This window comes from Chenopodium album, chromosome 1, assembly GCF_948465745.1.
Source record: "Chenopodium album chromosome 1, dcCheAlbu1.1, whole genome shotgun sequence".
NCBI lineage: Eukaryota > Viridiplantae > Streptophyta > Magnoliopsida > Caryophyllales > Amaranthaceae > Chenopodium > Chenopodium album.
The window spans coordinates 15,852,979-15,866,971 of NC_137834.1; the positions used below are offsets into that span (position 1 = coordinate 15,852,979).

At 36.1% G+C, this 13,993-nt stretch overlaps 1 pseudogene; it reads right to left on the minus strand.

The window, feature by feature from the left end:
* Positions 1 to 1,682: 1,682 nt before the first annotated feature.
* LOC145628742 (transcription factor bHLH18-like) lies at positions 1,683 to 3,008 on the minus strand (annotated as a pseudogene).
* Positions 3,009 to 13,993: the final 10,985 nt, after the last annotated feature.

Here is a 13,993-nt window from a genome sequence, read left to right on the forward strand (position 1 = left end):
CCCTTTCAGCATTCACTCCTAGCCGATCGTAGTCGATGTCAGAGGTAGCCTCGCTCAACTCTGAAAGGAGAAGTTGAAGGTTAGCCTTAAGATATAGACAAAGCAGATGAAGCAATAACAAAATAAAGTCCTCGGCCCCAGCCGAAGGTACTTACCGCCTCTGTGCTTTCGGCTGAGGCCGACAACTGCCAGCATCTTCTCTAGGAAGACGTAGTGGTTATCTGGAAGCCATCGGGTGGGGATGAACTTCATTCGGCCAGTCCCCCCTGGGTTTTTCTACTTCCCGAAGAAGCTTATTTTCTCATAGCTTGGATGGCTAGCGGCATCAGGGTCTTCGGGACCCAAATCTTGCATGTTTGGATCGGGCCTAGAGAGGTAACGGGGGGCCCCGAAAAAGTAGGGTGCTCCGGATCAGCAGGAGCCCTTACCCAGATCCACTGACCTCTCCAATCCTTATCCGAAGAGTTATTCGGCCACATGGTCAGATATTGTGGATGGCTCTCGATTCGCCACTAGCCAGCCCCATGGTGACCGTATACACTTTGGGTATTCTGCACCAGCTGATGCATCCTTCGGAAACAGTGCAAGTTCGGTTCAACAGCAAAGAAACTGCATACCCAGAGATAGGTCATCACCCGCCGAATAATGACGGGTGTCAACTGGCACAGGGAGATCCTGTACTTTATCAAAATGTCCCTGACGAAGGGATCCAAGGGGAACCGAAGCCCGTACTGCAGTTGCCGAGTATACACCCCCACATACCCAGGGGGAGGGCGATGAATTTTGTTAGTAGGCGAGGGCATTCGGCACCAATACCCATCTTCTTCAAGGATGCCGTAGTGTAACTCAATCTGTTCGGCAAACCGATAAGCTTCGGCGTGCCGAACCCACCAATAATAAGGGGTATTGTCCCTCATAGGTCTCTGGGATTCGGCATTTTGCCATTCAACATGCCCAGGTAGCAAATCCCAAAGCACAACCCCAGCCTCGGCACCCTGTTGAGGGGCAGCCGCGTTCAAGGGGACCGCCGGAATCCCCCTTTCCGGGTCTTCCTCGACGCGTTCCCCATTCCATACGTCGGCGCGGTCCCTAGGGTCCCGGACCTGACCTCGTCTTCCAGTCCGGCGACCTCTTAAGCGGGCCATTGTTGAATTCGCGAGAAAGGAAGTCGGGAAAAGAGGAATTCTTTGAAAAAACTAAGAAAATCAAGGGAAATTCGAAGAAAATTACCTTTTTGAGAATCGAGACTCGCCGATTTAGTGGATCGGAGCAACGGGTTGAGCGTCAAGCTTTGATTTCGGGTGTGGAACGAAGTTTCGAAGCGGAAGCAATGGGTTTTTAGAGAGTTCGAAAGTGAGTTGGTGAAGAAATGAGGAGAGAAATGGCGAATTTGGTTTATATTTCCAGAAAATGGGAATTTAGAAAGCCAAAATGCTTAATTCCTCTTAAAAACCTCCTTAAGTAACCGTTAAACACTCTCTCTCTTAATTAACCGCCCATTATCCATTCAACTTCCCCACTAATTATCTTAATTACAGTTATTTAGTTAATGACTGTTTAAAATTTAAATCTTTTGATTTAATTAAATCATTTACTTCCCTCCATTTTTATTGGATTCAAACCCGATCCGTCATCCTTCCAAACCGGGTCTGGGGGGCAAGTTGTTTGGGTCCAATTTTAAGCTAATTGGGCCTTGTCATTAAATGATCCAATAATCCAAGGTCAAGGCCCAAGCCTCCATTTAAGCCAAGTCTGCATAAAGTCAAGTGGTCCAAATTGTCAGGGTCAGCCCAAGATCATTTCCGGCCCAAGCATCCTCCTTCCTTGTATGCTAAGGTATAAAAGTCTTCAATTACATCATTTGTCATTCATTCACATTAAAGCCTCAAGCATTAACTCTCTTGCATAGCTTTCTCTCTCTAAACACTGTTTGACTTCGGCATCGGAGGGGTCTTCCTCGGATCCACCCTCGAGACCAGTTTTACGTGTGCTTGCTGTGTAGGAAACCTTCGGCCCAGCATCATTTGGACCGGACCAGTCTTCATCCACTTCATTGGACCTTCGGCAAGGTCCCATTGTTTTCACCCGAAACACGTCATTTAATGGTGTAACATTAAAACTTGTAATGGACAAACCATGCTTCTCTGCCTCTAGGAATAATTTCACGAAAATACCCTTCTGTTTTTCACAGCATACTCTTAACAGAAATGTCTTCTCCATTACCTTTACATGAATTTCTGGTAATGAATCTCTACCCCCATTACCGTCATCGCTACCGCCACAATAGTCTTCCACAGTAGAAGAAGAAGCATTATCATCACTACTGCCATTATCGGCTTTAAATTTAGATTTTTTGGGAACTACTTCGGACTCAACTAACATTCGTCCTCTTTTTAACCATACTTTCAAGTACCTTTACTCTCTCCTGAAGTTCCTTCATTTGTTTGACTGCGGCTTCTAAGACTGTTATTTTATCGACCTGTATATCATTATAATAGTAAACAGATTAATAATACTAGTCAAACAAACATTATCACTCAAAATGGTAAAAAAATGTTCACCTTCTTAAGGCCGGGAGTCATGGCAGAGAGTGAAATCATCATGCGGCTGAGTAGTTCCCGCCGCTTCCTCTCGGCAACGATGTGATCTTGGACTTGGCCTGGCTGTCGTTTTCTCTTTGAACCAGCACTCTCTGCTTGCTTCTTCGTCTCTTTCTTATTTTTGGATGGTTCACTCTTTAGAACATCAGAGCTTACAATGTTATCATTATCATTGTCTTTATTGTTGTTATTATCGTTGTTGTTGATTTCATTAATATGAGGGGTCAATATATATTGATCAATACCATCAAAATCTCCCTGAGGAGAAGCCGTGTAGTTCGTGTTGTGGATTGGATAAGGGAATTCGTTACCAAGTGTGTCAGCGAGTTGTTCTTCAAAAGTTGGTTCCATTATTGTTTCACTTTGCTGATAAGGGTTGTTGATTAAACTAGAATTATTTGAATTCATTATTTCCGTTTCCTACATCAAATAATTGGTACCATCAATATGTTAATTATAACAATTTGCATAACATAAACCAATAAGGCAATAATAATAGTCCAAACGTCTATCATACCGCAAATTAAGACTAAGGGCCTGTTCACATTTATTGAACTGAACTAAACTGAATTGATTGGAGCTGAAATGAAGTGAACAGAGCTAAAATGAATATTTTATGAGAGAATAAATTAGGAGCTGAACTGAACTGAACTAAAATGAGTTGAAATGAATATTTTATGAGTGAATGAAATTAAAAGCTGAATTAAACTGAACTGATTGGAACTGAATTAAATTGAACTATAATTAAGATGAAGTGAACAGACCCTACCTTACAACTATCGAAATACTTTCTTTATTTATTTTAATATATCACTTGTATTTACGATAAATTTTAGAAAAATTTATTCGCTCAAATATAATATTGTGCAAGTGGAGTAGCTAAATGTGCAAGTAGTTTGATAAAATTCTTTCAAAAAAAAAAAAAGTTAGTTTGATAAAAGTGCAATGTGAAACAGAAAAGCGATTATATGCAAGAGAGAGTAGTTGTTTAATATACGGAGACCGTGAAATAGTGAGTAATAATAATAATAATGATAAAATATTTTAATTAAGGGGGGCTTTAGAGAAGATTAAAAAGACATAAATCATACTAGGTTCGTTAATTGTTATTTGCAATTTTGGAATATTTTATATCTATCAAATAATATCCCAAAGTTACAGATAACAATTAACAGAGGTAGTAATATAAATTTTTTTTTTGAATGGATAATATAAAGTTATTAGATACTCCTTCAATGTTTTTTTTTTTTTTAGAGCCCCATTAAGGTGTGCACCGAGTTTTAGACAATAAATTAGTAAAATAACACAAAGCATATAAGTATGTAATATGTATGGTTAAAGATAAAATTTTTGGTAAAGTAATAGAGCGAAATATTAATGGCCTGGAGAACCACCGGATATAATGTAAGGGGAAGAAATATTATAAAATGATAGTGAGTCACAATGAATAGAGTGAAATACAATATATAATGTGAGAGAGATTTCTTTATGCCATTAAAAAAAGGGTAATGCTATATGCAGCCTTTAAGGCTGCATATAAGAATTTAATATACTTCCCTTTTTAGTATTAAGTTGGGAGTTTATCGACAATTCACGAGTAAATCGGTGTAATAAATGTTTATTTATATTAATTCTTTCCATTTTAGCTTCTTATATGCAGCCCGTCCTTAGGGTTTCATTTATCTTTTTCCTTAAAAAAATAGATGTTTTTAAGAAATGGAGCACCTAAAAATATATCATTTTCCTTTAAAAACACAGATGTTTTTAAGAAATGGAGCACCTAATTAAAAAAACAAAGGCAGTATAAAGTGATGAATTTAAAAAAACGGTGAGGGTAGTTCTTTTTAAGAAAATACAAATTGAAGTACTCCCTCCGTGTTTTATTGAGTGTTACACTTTGACTGTTTTCATTATTCACATAATGACTTTGACTTGATTAATTTTCTAATATATAAAAAACAAATGTTATTGTATAATACATTGTTGGATTCATTATAATGTATACTTTCATAATATCACATTTGATTTAATGTTACTAACATATAATTAGTTATATTAATGGTCAAAGTCGTGTCTCAGCATGCGTGTTTGGTCAAACTGTAACACTTATTAAAACACGGAGGGATCGAGTATGTAAATTCGCAGTTACTGATTGCAAAGGTCAAAGGGCAGTTTTCTTTCCGTACATATTTTATTACTTGCTCCATTTTTCCTGAGCACGTATGTCAATGCAAAGTTTTGATCACTAATATATTAAATTGTCAATAAATAAAAGTTATAAGGGGTTTTTGTCAGAAACTACCTAATATAACCTAAAATTTGTGAGAAACTACCTAATAAAAAAATATTGTAAGAAACTACCTTATAAAAGATAAAATGTTGTAAGGTACTACCATTAGCTAAATTCCCATCGTTAATCTAATATTAAGGCGTTGGCCTACCTCAAAGCACCCCCGAAACCACCACAAAGGTGGTATGGTTATTTTTGGGGTGGTTAGAAGATATTCCGAGTTGGTGAGGGTTGTTTAATTTCGTGATTGGGAATGTTGATTTTTGGGGTTTGAGGTAGTGGTTTTAGGATTGGAGGGTGGTTTCGGCTTGGTGAAGGCAACTCCAAGTAGGTTGTGTCGGTTTTAGCTAGTGTGAAAACGGTGGTTTTGGGGGTGTTTTGAGGTGGGTCAATGGTGGATTTATGGAGGAGGTAGTATTTTACAACAATTATGATTTTGGTAGGTAGTTTTTTTAAACATTTTACCTTTTATTAGGTAGTTTTATACCATTTTTTTTTATTAGATAGTTTCTCACAAAATCTGGACTGTATTAGGTAGTTTTTGACAAAAAGTCCAAGTTATAATAATTAAAAATTAATAATCTATATTCATTGTAACGATTTTAACAAGTATCCATAAGACTATTTTTTTTTATGTATAAAAATCACAAATATTAGTCCAAATGTGTCAAGTAAATGGTGCAAACGAAGCAAGTAATAAAATATCGAGGGAGCATTTTCATTCTTTTCAACATCTACAAGTTGGTAAAATTCATCTTAAAATCTGAGCTAGTTGAAGGAAATGTGTCCTTGACTTTATTGCAATTACTTAATATAATTATGGATCGTATTATGGAGATAGTAATTCGTTTATTTGGGTCGTCTATACGTCTTGCTAGAGAATGCTATAGAACTTTGGGTTAGTAAGTAACAAACCCGAAGCCCGCCTAAACGGATCCTACAAGGTCACACATTAGGATTGGATCAATAAAGAAACCCGAAGCCCAAAGTGGGCCTTAGGGTGACCGGCCAAATAGGGAAAGGGGAGAGAAAACCCTAACCTAATTAATAATAATATGATTATATATTAATTAGTTAGGGATAATTAAAATACACAGTATTCAGTTTTATGAAAAACAACGTAAGTTTTCTCTCAATATTTTCTCTCTAAAATTGGTTCTCAACTCCAAGAAAGGTGAAAGGTTTTTCCCGTCCAACTAGCATTGGTGGAGTGTTGATTCAATCCGGTGGACCAAATAGAGGAGTTGCAATTGAGGCTCTTTATCTCCGGTAGAGAAGAAGATTGCTAAGAGGATTCACGCTTCAAAGGTTAATTCTAAACTATTATGTGATCTTTATTTGTATATGCATGAGATCCTGTTTAGGTGCGTATGAATGTGATTCATGAAATTCCGCTTAGAGTACCTAAAACCCTACAGTGGTATCAGTTAGCCCCTTGCATATAATTTACTGGTCACAATAATATGATTATTTTGATGTGTGAATTAGGCTAATTTTAATTTGATTAAGGGGAGGAATTGAATTATGGATTAAAATAACCTTATTAAAATATGATTTTAATTGATTGGAATTGATTAAATTGTGAATTTAATTGCTCAAATAGCCTCTAACCATATTTTTTTAAAGAACCCTAAAGCCCCAAAAATTTCGAATTTAATGGTTATGAACCCTAATTTTTTATTTTAATTGTTAAATTTATATAATATAATCTATTTTTCATATTAAAAATTGTTTTGATATGATTAATTAATTCATGAAAAATTGGTTTTATATGAATTGGGGATTATTTTATATGAAAAGCCCTAAATTATTTAAAATGGAGATTTTGATTAATTTTTTCTGTAATTATGCATAAAGGAGTTTGTGTTTAATTATAATTAGATCACCAAAATTAATTTTGCAAAAGTTGGGAAATTATTTAAACTAAAAAAAAAAAAAAAAAATATAGATTGGTTGAGAGGAGCAGCCACGGCTGGGTGGCAGAACAGCCACGGTGGCTGCTCCAGTGGTCGGAAAGGGCGGAGGGGCAGCAGCTAGGAGTTCAAGGGAGGGGGCAGTGGTTGGAACGTGCAAGTGTTGCACGGTTCCAGCCACTGCTCAACCTGGTTGGCGTGCTGGGCTGCTGCCTGGTGCGCCAGCCAGCGCTGCTGTGGCTGGGCGGTTGCCTGGCTGCGGCGGCCAGCTGCTGCAGTGGCTGGGCTCCGGCCTGGCTGCTGCAACGGCTGTGACGTGGCTGGGCAGCAGCTCAGTCACGGCAGCCCTGTTTTTCTTTTTTTAAAAAAAAAAAAATTGATAAAAAACTAAATTAAAAAAAAAAAAATTTCTGATTTTATTTCTTTTTTGGATAATATTGAAAAACTGATTTTAAAGGGATATTGAGTAATTCCAATTAAGGTTGTTTTGAATTGATTATAAGATAATTACATAATTTGATTTTTTAATCTAATTAAAATTAGTTGGTTAGCTTATTTTTAGGATAAAATCTTTTAAGGTTGTTAGGATTTCAGTTTATCAAATATGATTTATATTCTAGGATTTCCTAATTAATTGATTTATCCACTTGACATAATTAAGAATATCTGATATTTTAATTATTGGCAAGTATAATATGTGATATTATTATGTGGCATTTTATATATATATGATATATTATTGCTGTAAATGACCAGTATGGCCCTAGATTTAAATTATAAATACGATCTGCGTATCGTTATGTATTTTTGTAATTTAAATACGGTCTGCGTATCGTTAAGTATTTTTGTAATTTTTTTTAATTAGGAATTAGTTTAATTATTTAAATTCTTAATTAATCCAAAGAAGAGCCCGAATGAGAAGGCCCATGATGAAGGTGGATGGAGATCCATGAAGAGTCCAAGGAGGTGCCCATTCAGGCTTAGTTCTTAGGATTAGGGGCCATACTAGCTCATATTTAATTTTGCATTTTATTATTATTCTTAAAATGCTTATAAGTTTATTTTATGTATGTTATCAATGCGCTAGAGTTCACTAATTAATAACGACATAATAAACTTAGGTCCCGCAAATATTGAGGTTTGCTTTTTCAAATATAAAGTACTTATTAACCCACAATTAATAGTAATAGGTCATGCCTCCGCAGGGTATTGTTATTAATTTTGGGAGGTGAGGTGAAATTGCGAATTTTGCACACTTAATTTGGTTAACCTCAACAAAATCATCAAAAGCGTTTTGGATTTTGAAGCAAAGGGACAGTTAAGCATGAGATGTTTTTCTGTCTAACTAAGAATTACAAATGTTGTAATTAGTAAAGAGTTTACTTACCTTGAAAATGTAATTTTAAGAAAAGGCCTCCATCTGCTTAACGTTGCATGTTGATAGGATCTTGGAATCACTTATTCAAATAGGGACAATAAAATTGAATAGAGTGCTAAGTAACCTAGAAACTATTGCATGTTTTAGGTTCTTTTATAAACATAAAATTGAACTTTGCCTTTTTTCTGTCTGTAGATATCATGACTAATAACAACAACAACTCGATTTTTAGCGTCCGTCCCTTCCTTGAGAAGGATAGGCTGAACGGAGAAAACTTCATCACTTGGGAAAGGACCCTAAGACTTCTTTTAAAGTCGGAGGGTAAAGAGGATGTCTTAGAAAACCCACTTCCAGTTGTGACTAATTAATCATCTGATGCTGATAAACGTCGTGCTAAGCAGGCTAATGATAGGTATACTCCAATCACTTGCTTCATGGTGGCGGCTATGGAACCGGACCTCCAAAGAAGGTTTGAGACCAAAGATGCTTACACCATTATGCAAGAGCTTAAGGCAATGTTTCAGAAACAGGCCAGGATTGAGAGATATGAGATCAATAAGGAGATTTTGGAATGCAAGATGGAAAATGGTGAATCTGTTCGCCAACATGCTTTCAAAATGATGGGTCTTTTTGAAAGCATGGAACTTCTTGGATTCCCTTATAGCCAACAGTTGGCTACTGATATCATTCTCCATTCATTGCCTGACAGCTTTAATCAGTTTAGGATGACTTTCAACATGAATGAGTCTGAAAAGACTTTGACTCAATTGCATAGGATGCTTGTCAATGCTGAAAGGAACATTCCCAAAGAACCAAAGAAAGAGGTTTTGATGGTTCAAAAGGGAAAGGTTTTCAAAAAGAAGGGGGCAGGCAAGAAAAACAAAGGCAAGCAAGTTGTCAAAAATTCTGAAAAGCCTAAGCAGACCGCCAAACCAAAAGTTGCTGTGGAAAACAAATGTTTCTACTGTGAAAAGATAGGCCACTGGAAGAGAAACTGCCCCAAGTACTTGGAGGATAAGAAGTCAGGTGCTTCTACTTCAGGTATTTATGTTATAGAAGTTAATTTGACTTCTACTTCTTTATGGGTATTTGATACCGGTTGTGGTTCTCACATAGTTAATGATGTGCAGGGACTAAAAAGAAGTAGAAAACTAGCAAAAGGCGAAGTGGAGCTTCGCGTCGAAAATGGAGCAAGAGTTGCTGCACTTGCCGTCGGAAGTTATAGTCTACATTTACCGTCTGGATTAATTTTAGAACTTAATAATTGTTATTTCGTTCCGTCAATTACTAAGAACATTATTTCTGTTTCTGTTTTGGATAATGAAGGTTTTTGTTTTGAGGTTAAGAACAAATGTTGTTCCATTTCTTACAATAACATGTTCTATGCTAGTGCAAAATTGATTAATGGCTTATATGTACTTGATAGGACAGTACAAGTCTATAACATAAATAGCAAGAAACAAAAGTCAAATGATTTAAACCCAACATATCTATGGCATTGCCGGATGGGTCATATAAACCAAAAGCGCATCCAAAAGTTACAAAAGGATGGAATCCTTACATCATTCGATTATGAATCATTTAATGTTTGTGAATCATGCTTGTTGGGGAAAATGACAAAGTCACCTTTTACTGGAAAGGGTTAAAGAGCCAATGATCTCTTGGCACTTATACATACAGATGTTTGTGGGCCTATGAGTTCAAAGGCAAGAGGTGGGTTTAGTTACTTCATCACTTTTACTGATGATTTAAGTCGATATGGGTATATCTACTTAATGAAGCATAAGTCGGAATCATTTGAAAAGTTCAAAGAATTCCAAAATGAAGTACAGAATCAACTTGGTAAAACAATAAAAGCATTACGATCTGATTGTGGTGGCGAATATTTGACCCAAGAATTCGATAATCATCTAAAGGATTGTGGAATAGTTTCACAGTTGACTCCACCAGGGACGTCACAGTTAAACGGTGTGTCTGATAGGAGGAATCGAACTTTACTGGATATGGTTCGATCATTGATGAGTCTTGCTGATCTTCCAATTTCTTTTTGGGGATATGCTCTAGAAATAGCTGCACACACACTAAATAGAAGCCCGTCAAAGGCTGTAGAAAAGACTCCATATGAGATGTGGAATGGAAAAGTTCCAAACTTATCTTTTCTTAAAATCTGGGGTTGTGAGGTCTATGTAAAACGTTTACTGTCAGACAAACTTGCACCCAAATCAGATAAATGTCTCTTTGTGGGATACCCAAAGGAGACAAGGGGTTACTACTTCTATAACCGTCAACAGAACAAAGTGTTTGTTGCTCGTGATGGTGTCTTTCTTGAAAAGGAGTTTATTTCCATAAAGACAAGTGGGAGTAAAATAGTTCTCGAAGAAATTCGAGATGAGCAACAAATGGATGTGGATCAAACCACGTCAGAGGCGAGGGCGCATGACTCTGCTATGACAGGTCAGGTGTCGGAGCAAGCTAATTCATTAAGCGAGACTCCTGTCATCCCACTTGAATCTAATTCATGCGAAAATCTTCAAGATGTTGAAGAGAATATTTCTATTGATGCTCAAGCCCCACGTAGGTCGAGTAGAACAAGGATCCCAAACAAGCAGTTGGTTGATTTCCTGTTAACAGAAGACTCTGAAATATTGATTTTGGAATATTCTGAGCCTACTACCTACAAACAAGCTTTGACGAGCCCAGACTCTGAGAAATGGCTTGAGGCCATGAAATCTGAAATGAACTCCATGTCTAAGAACAAAGTTTGGACCCTAGTCGACTTGCCTGATGGGGTTAAACCTATTGGATGCAAGTGGGTTTTCAAAATAAAAACAGACAAGAATGGAAATGTCTATATCTATAAAGCAAGACTGGTTGCAAAAGGATTCAAACAAATACATGGTATAGACTATGATGAAACCTTTTCTCCAGTTGCAAAGATTAAGGCAATTCGGATACTTTTGGCGATTGTTGCACATTACAATTATGAAATTTGGAAGATGGATGTCAAAACCGCCTTCTTGAATGGGTTCTTGATGGAGGATGTGTACATGACACAACCTGAGGGTTTTGAGGATCCAGAAAATCCCAAAAGAGTTTGCAAGCTTCAGAGATCCATTTATGGATTGAAGCAAGCGTCTCGGAGCTGGAATCTTCGATTTGATGAGGCAATCAAACAGTTTGGTTTTCTCAAGAGTGAAGAAGAATCTTGTGTCTACAAGAAATTTAGTGGGAGTAGCTTAGTCTTCTTGGTTTTGTATGTAGATGACATACTACTCATAGGAAATGACATACCAATGCTTGAGTCTTCTTGGTTATAGAAGGAATTGAGTTGTTTTGTGATAATAATGGAGTTATTGCACAAGCAAAAGAACCAAGATCAAACGACAAATCCAAGCATGTAATGAGGAAGTATTACCTCACTCGCGAGATTGTAGACAGAAATGATGTCAAGATCTGCAAAGTTCACACGGATGAGAATGTTGCTGATCCACTCACTAAACCTCTCCCTAAACCCAAGGATGAACGTCACGCTAGGGCTTTAGGGTTGAAGCGAGTGTTAGAATGACTTTAAATTGTTTTTGTTTAGAGAAACTTGTTACAAGTTAAAGACATGATTTCATGTTTTATGTTTATATAGTATGAATTTTTCATCTTATTTAATTTTGATTTAGTATTAAATAAAATGTCCAACATATTTATTGAATTTAATGGGCTTGTCAAATACGTGATTTGATGAATGAAACCCCATAAGTGAACTGGATTCATATAATATTTAAGTTCCTAATCTGAGTTGTTAATTTGGACATAAATGACTCAATAAAAGGATTAGCATATAAGATTGATTGATGGTGCCGTTTCATGCGCTATGGAAACATGGAGATGTTTTGTCAATCATATGGATATGTATAGTCGATACATGATCGAACAGACCTACTTAGAAGTTCTAAAACTTCGCAAATTCTATTAGCGGATTCCTTAGACATGAGTGGAACACTACTCAATTCAATGATTAGTGTAACCTTGATGTTGTCAAACGTCATGCCGTAAAAGGGGACTATAAAGGCGACACTCGGGTTATGCTAAAAGTTGAGTGGGAGTTTTGGTTGCCACAAGATTGAATAGGTCCTCCTATGTTAGATAGGATGGGTGTCTTGGCCTCTTGAAGAGTAAGAATTGAAAATGCATGGCCGTGCTCAAATGGATCATAAGATGATCATTTGTTTAGCAATTCAAACTCGGATTTCAAGAAATAATTTGAACGCTGGTATGGATAACATAGAGATGTGATCATACTATCAAATTAGACACTAAGAGACTTAAGGAATTTGAATATTGCATACTTGTCTCGGACAAGTGGGAGATTGAAGGAAATGTGTCCTCGACTTTAGTGCAATTACTTAATATAATTATGGATCATATTATGGAGATAGTAATTCGTTTATTTGGGTCGTCTATACGTCTTGCTAGAGAATGCTATAGAACTTTGGGTTAGTAAGTAACAAACCCGAAGCCCGCCTAAACGGATCCTACAAGGTCACACATTAGGATTGGATCAATAAAGAAACCCGAAGCCCAAAGTGGGCCTTAGGGTGACCGGCCAAATAGGGAAAGGGGAGAGAAAACCCTAACCTAATTAATAATAATATGATTATATATTAATTAGTTAGGGATAATTAAAATAAACAGTATTCAGTTTTCTGAAAAACAACGTAAGTTTTCTCTCAATATTTTCTCTCTAAAATTGGTTCTCAACTCCAAGAAAGGTGAAAGGTTTTTCCCGTCCAACTAGCATTGGTGGAGTGTTGATTCAATTCGGTGGACCAAATAGAGGAGTTGCAATTGAGGCTCTTTATCTCCGGTAGAGAAGAAGATTGCTAAGAGGATTCACGCTTCAAAGGTTAATTCTAAACTATTATGTGATCTTTATTTGTATATGCATGAGATCATGTTTAGGTGCGTATGAATGTGATTCATGAAATTTCGCTTAGAGTACCTAAAACCCTACACTAGTAATATATTAAAAGAATAAAAAACTCTCACTTAACTGCTGCATTGGCATACATTTGTTCGGATAACTTCTCAATATACTCTGGAGTATTTCAGGAGTAGCATTTGCTTACATAGAAGTTTAAATGTTTAATACTACACGAAAGTGATAATATTGATAAACATAACTTTTGGCCTATATATAAGAAATTAAAAAAGAAAAGATTAACAAAAAAAAATTATTAAGTGTTAGTAATAAGAACAAAAGAAAAAATATATATTAAAAATGATTGGCAAGTGATTTTCTTAGTTCATATAATCTTTCAAATTTCTACATTGTGCTGTTTTAATAGAGAATATAAATTTGATGTTTATGTATAAATGGTACTGTATATATCATTATTGTTTAGTAAATACTTAAATTATATGAACGATACAAAAATAAATTCATACATATTACAGTATATATTAATGGAAGGAAAAATAAATATGTTCACTTGATCCAAATTGGTTATATTATTACATTATTATTTCAAATTATACCAAATAAAACAACACGCAATGCGATTATTGCAAGTAACTAATTATTGACATCAAGAGAAAGTAAATTGAGAAGACTCGGAAGAGTTTAGAGGGCTTACCAATTCTGCTAACCATGCTTCCATTGTCATGGTAAGAGTCATGATATTGTTTACTCTTCTAATAGTGATAAATATTTTCAAACAAGGAAAGTAAAATAAAAAAAAATAAGACAAAGAGTTTTAACTTTTGTACGAGACTAGGTTAGATCCCGTGCCATGCACGGTGATCTTTATATATAGTTACT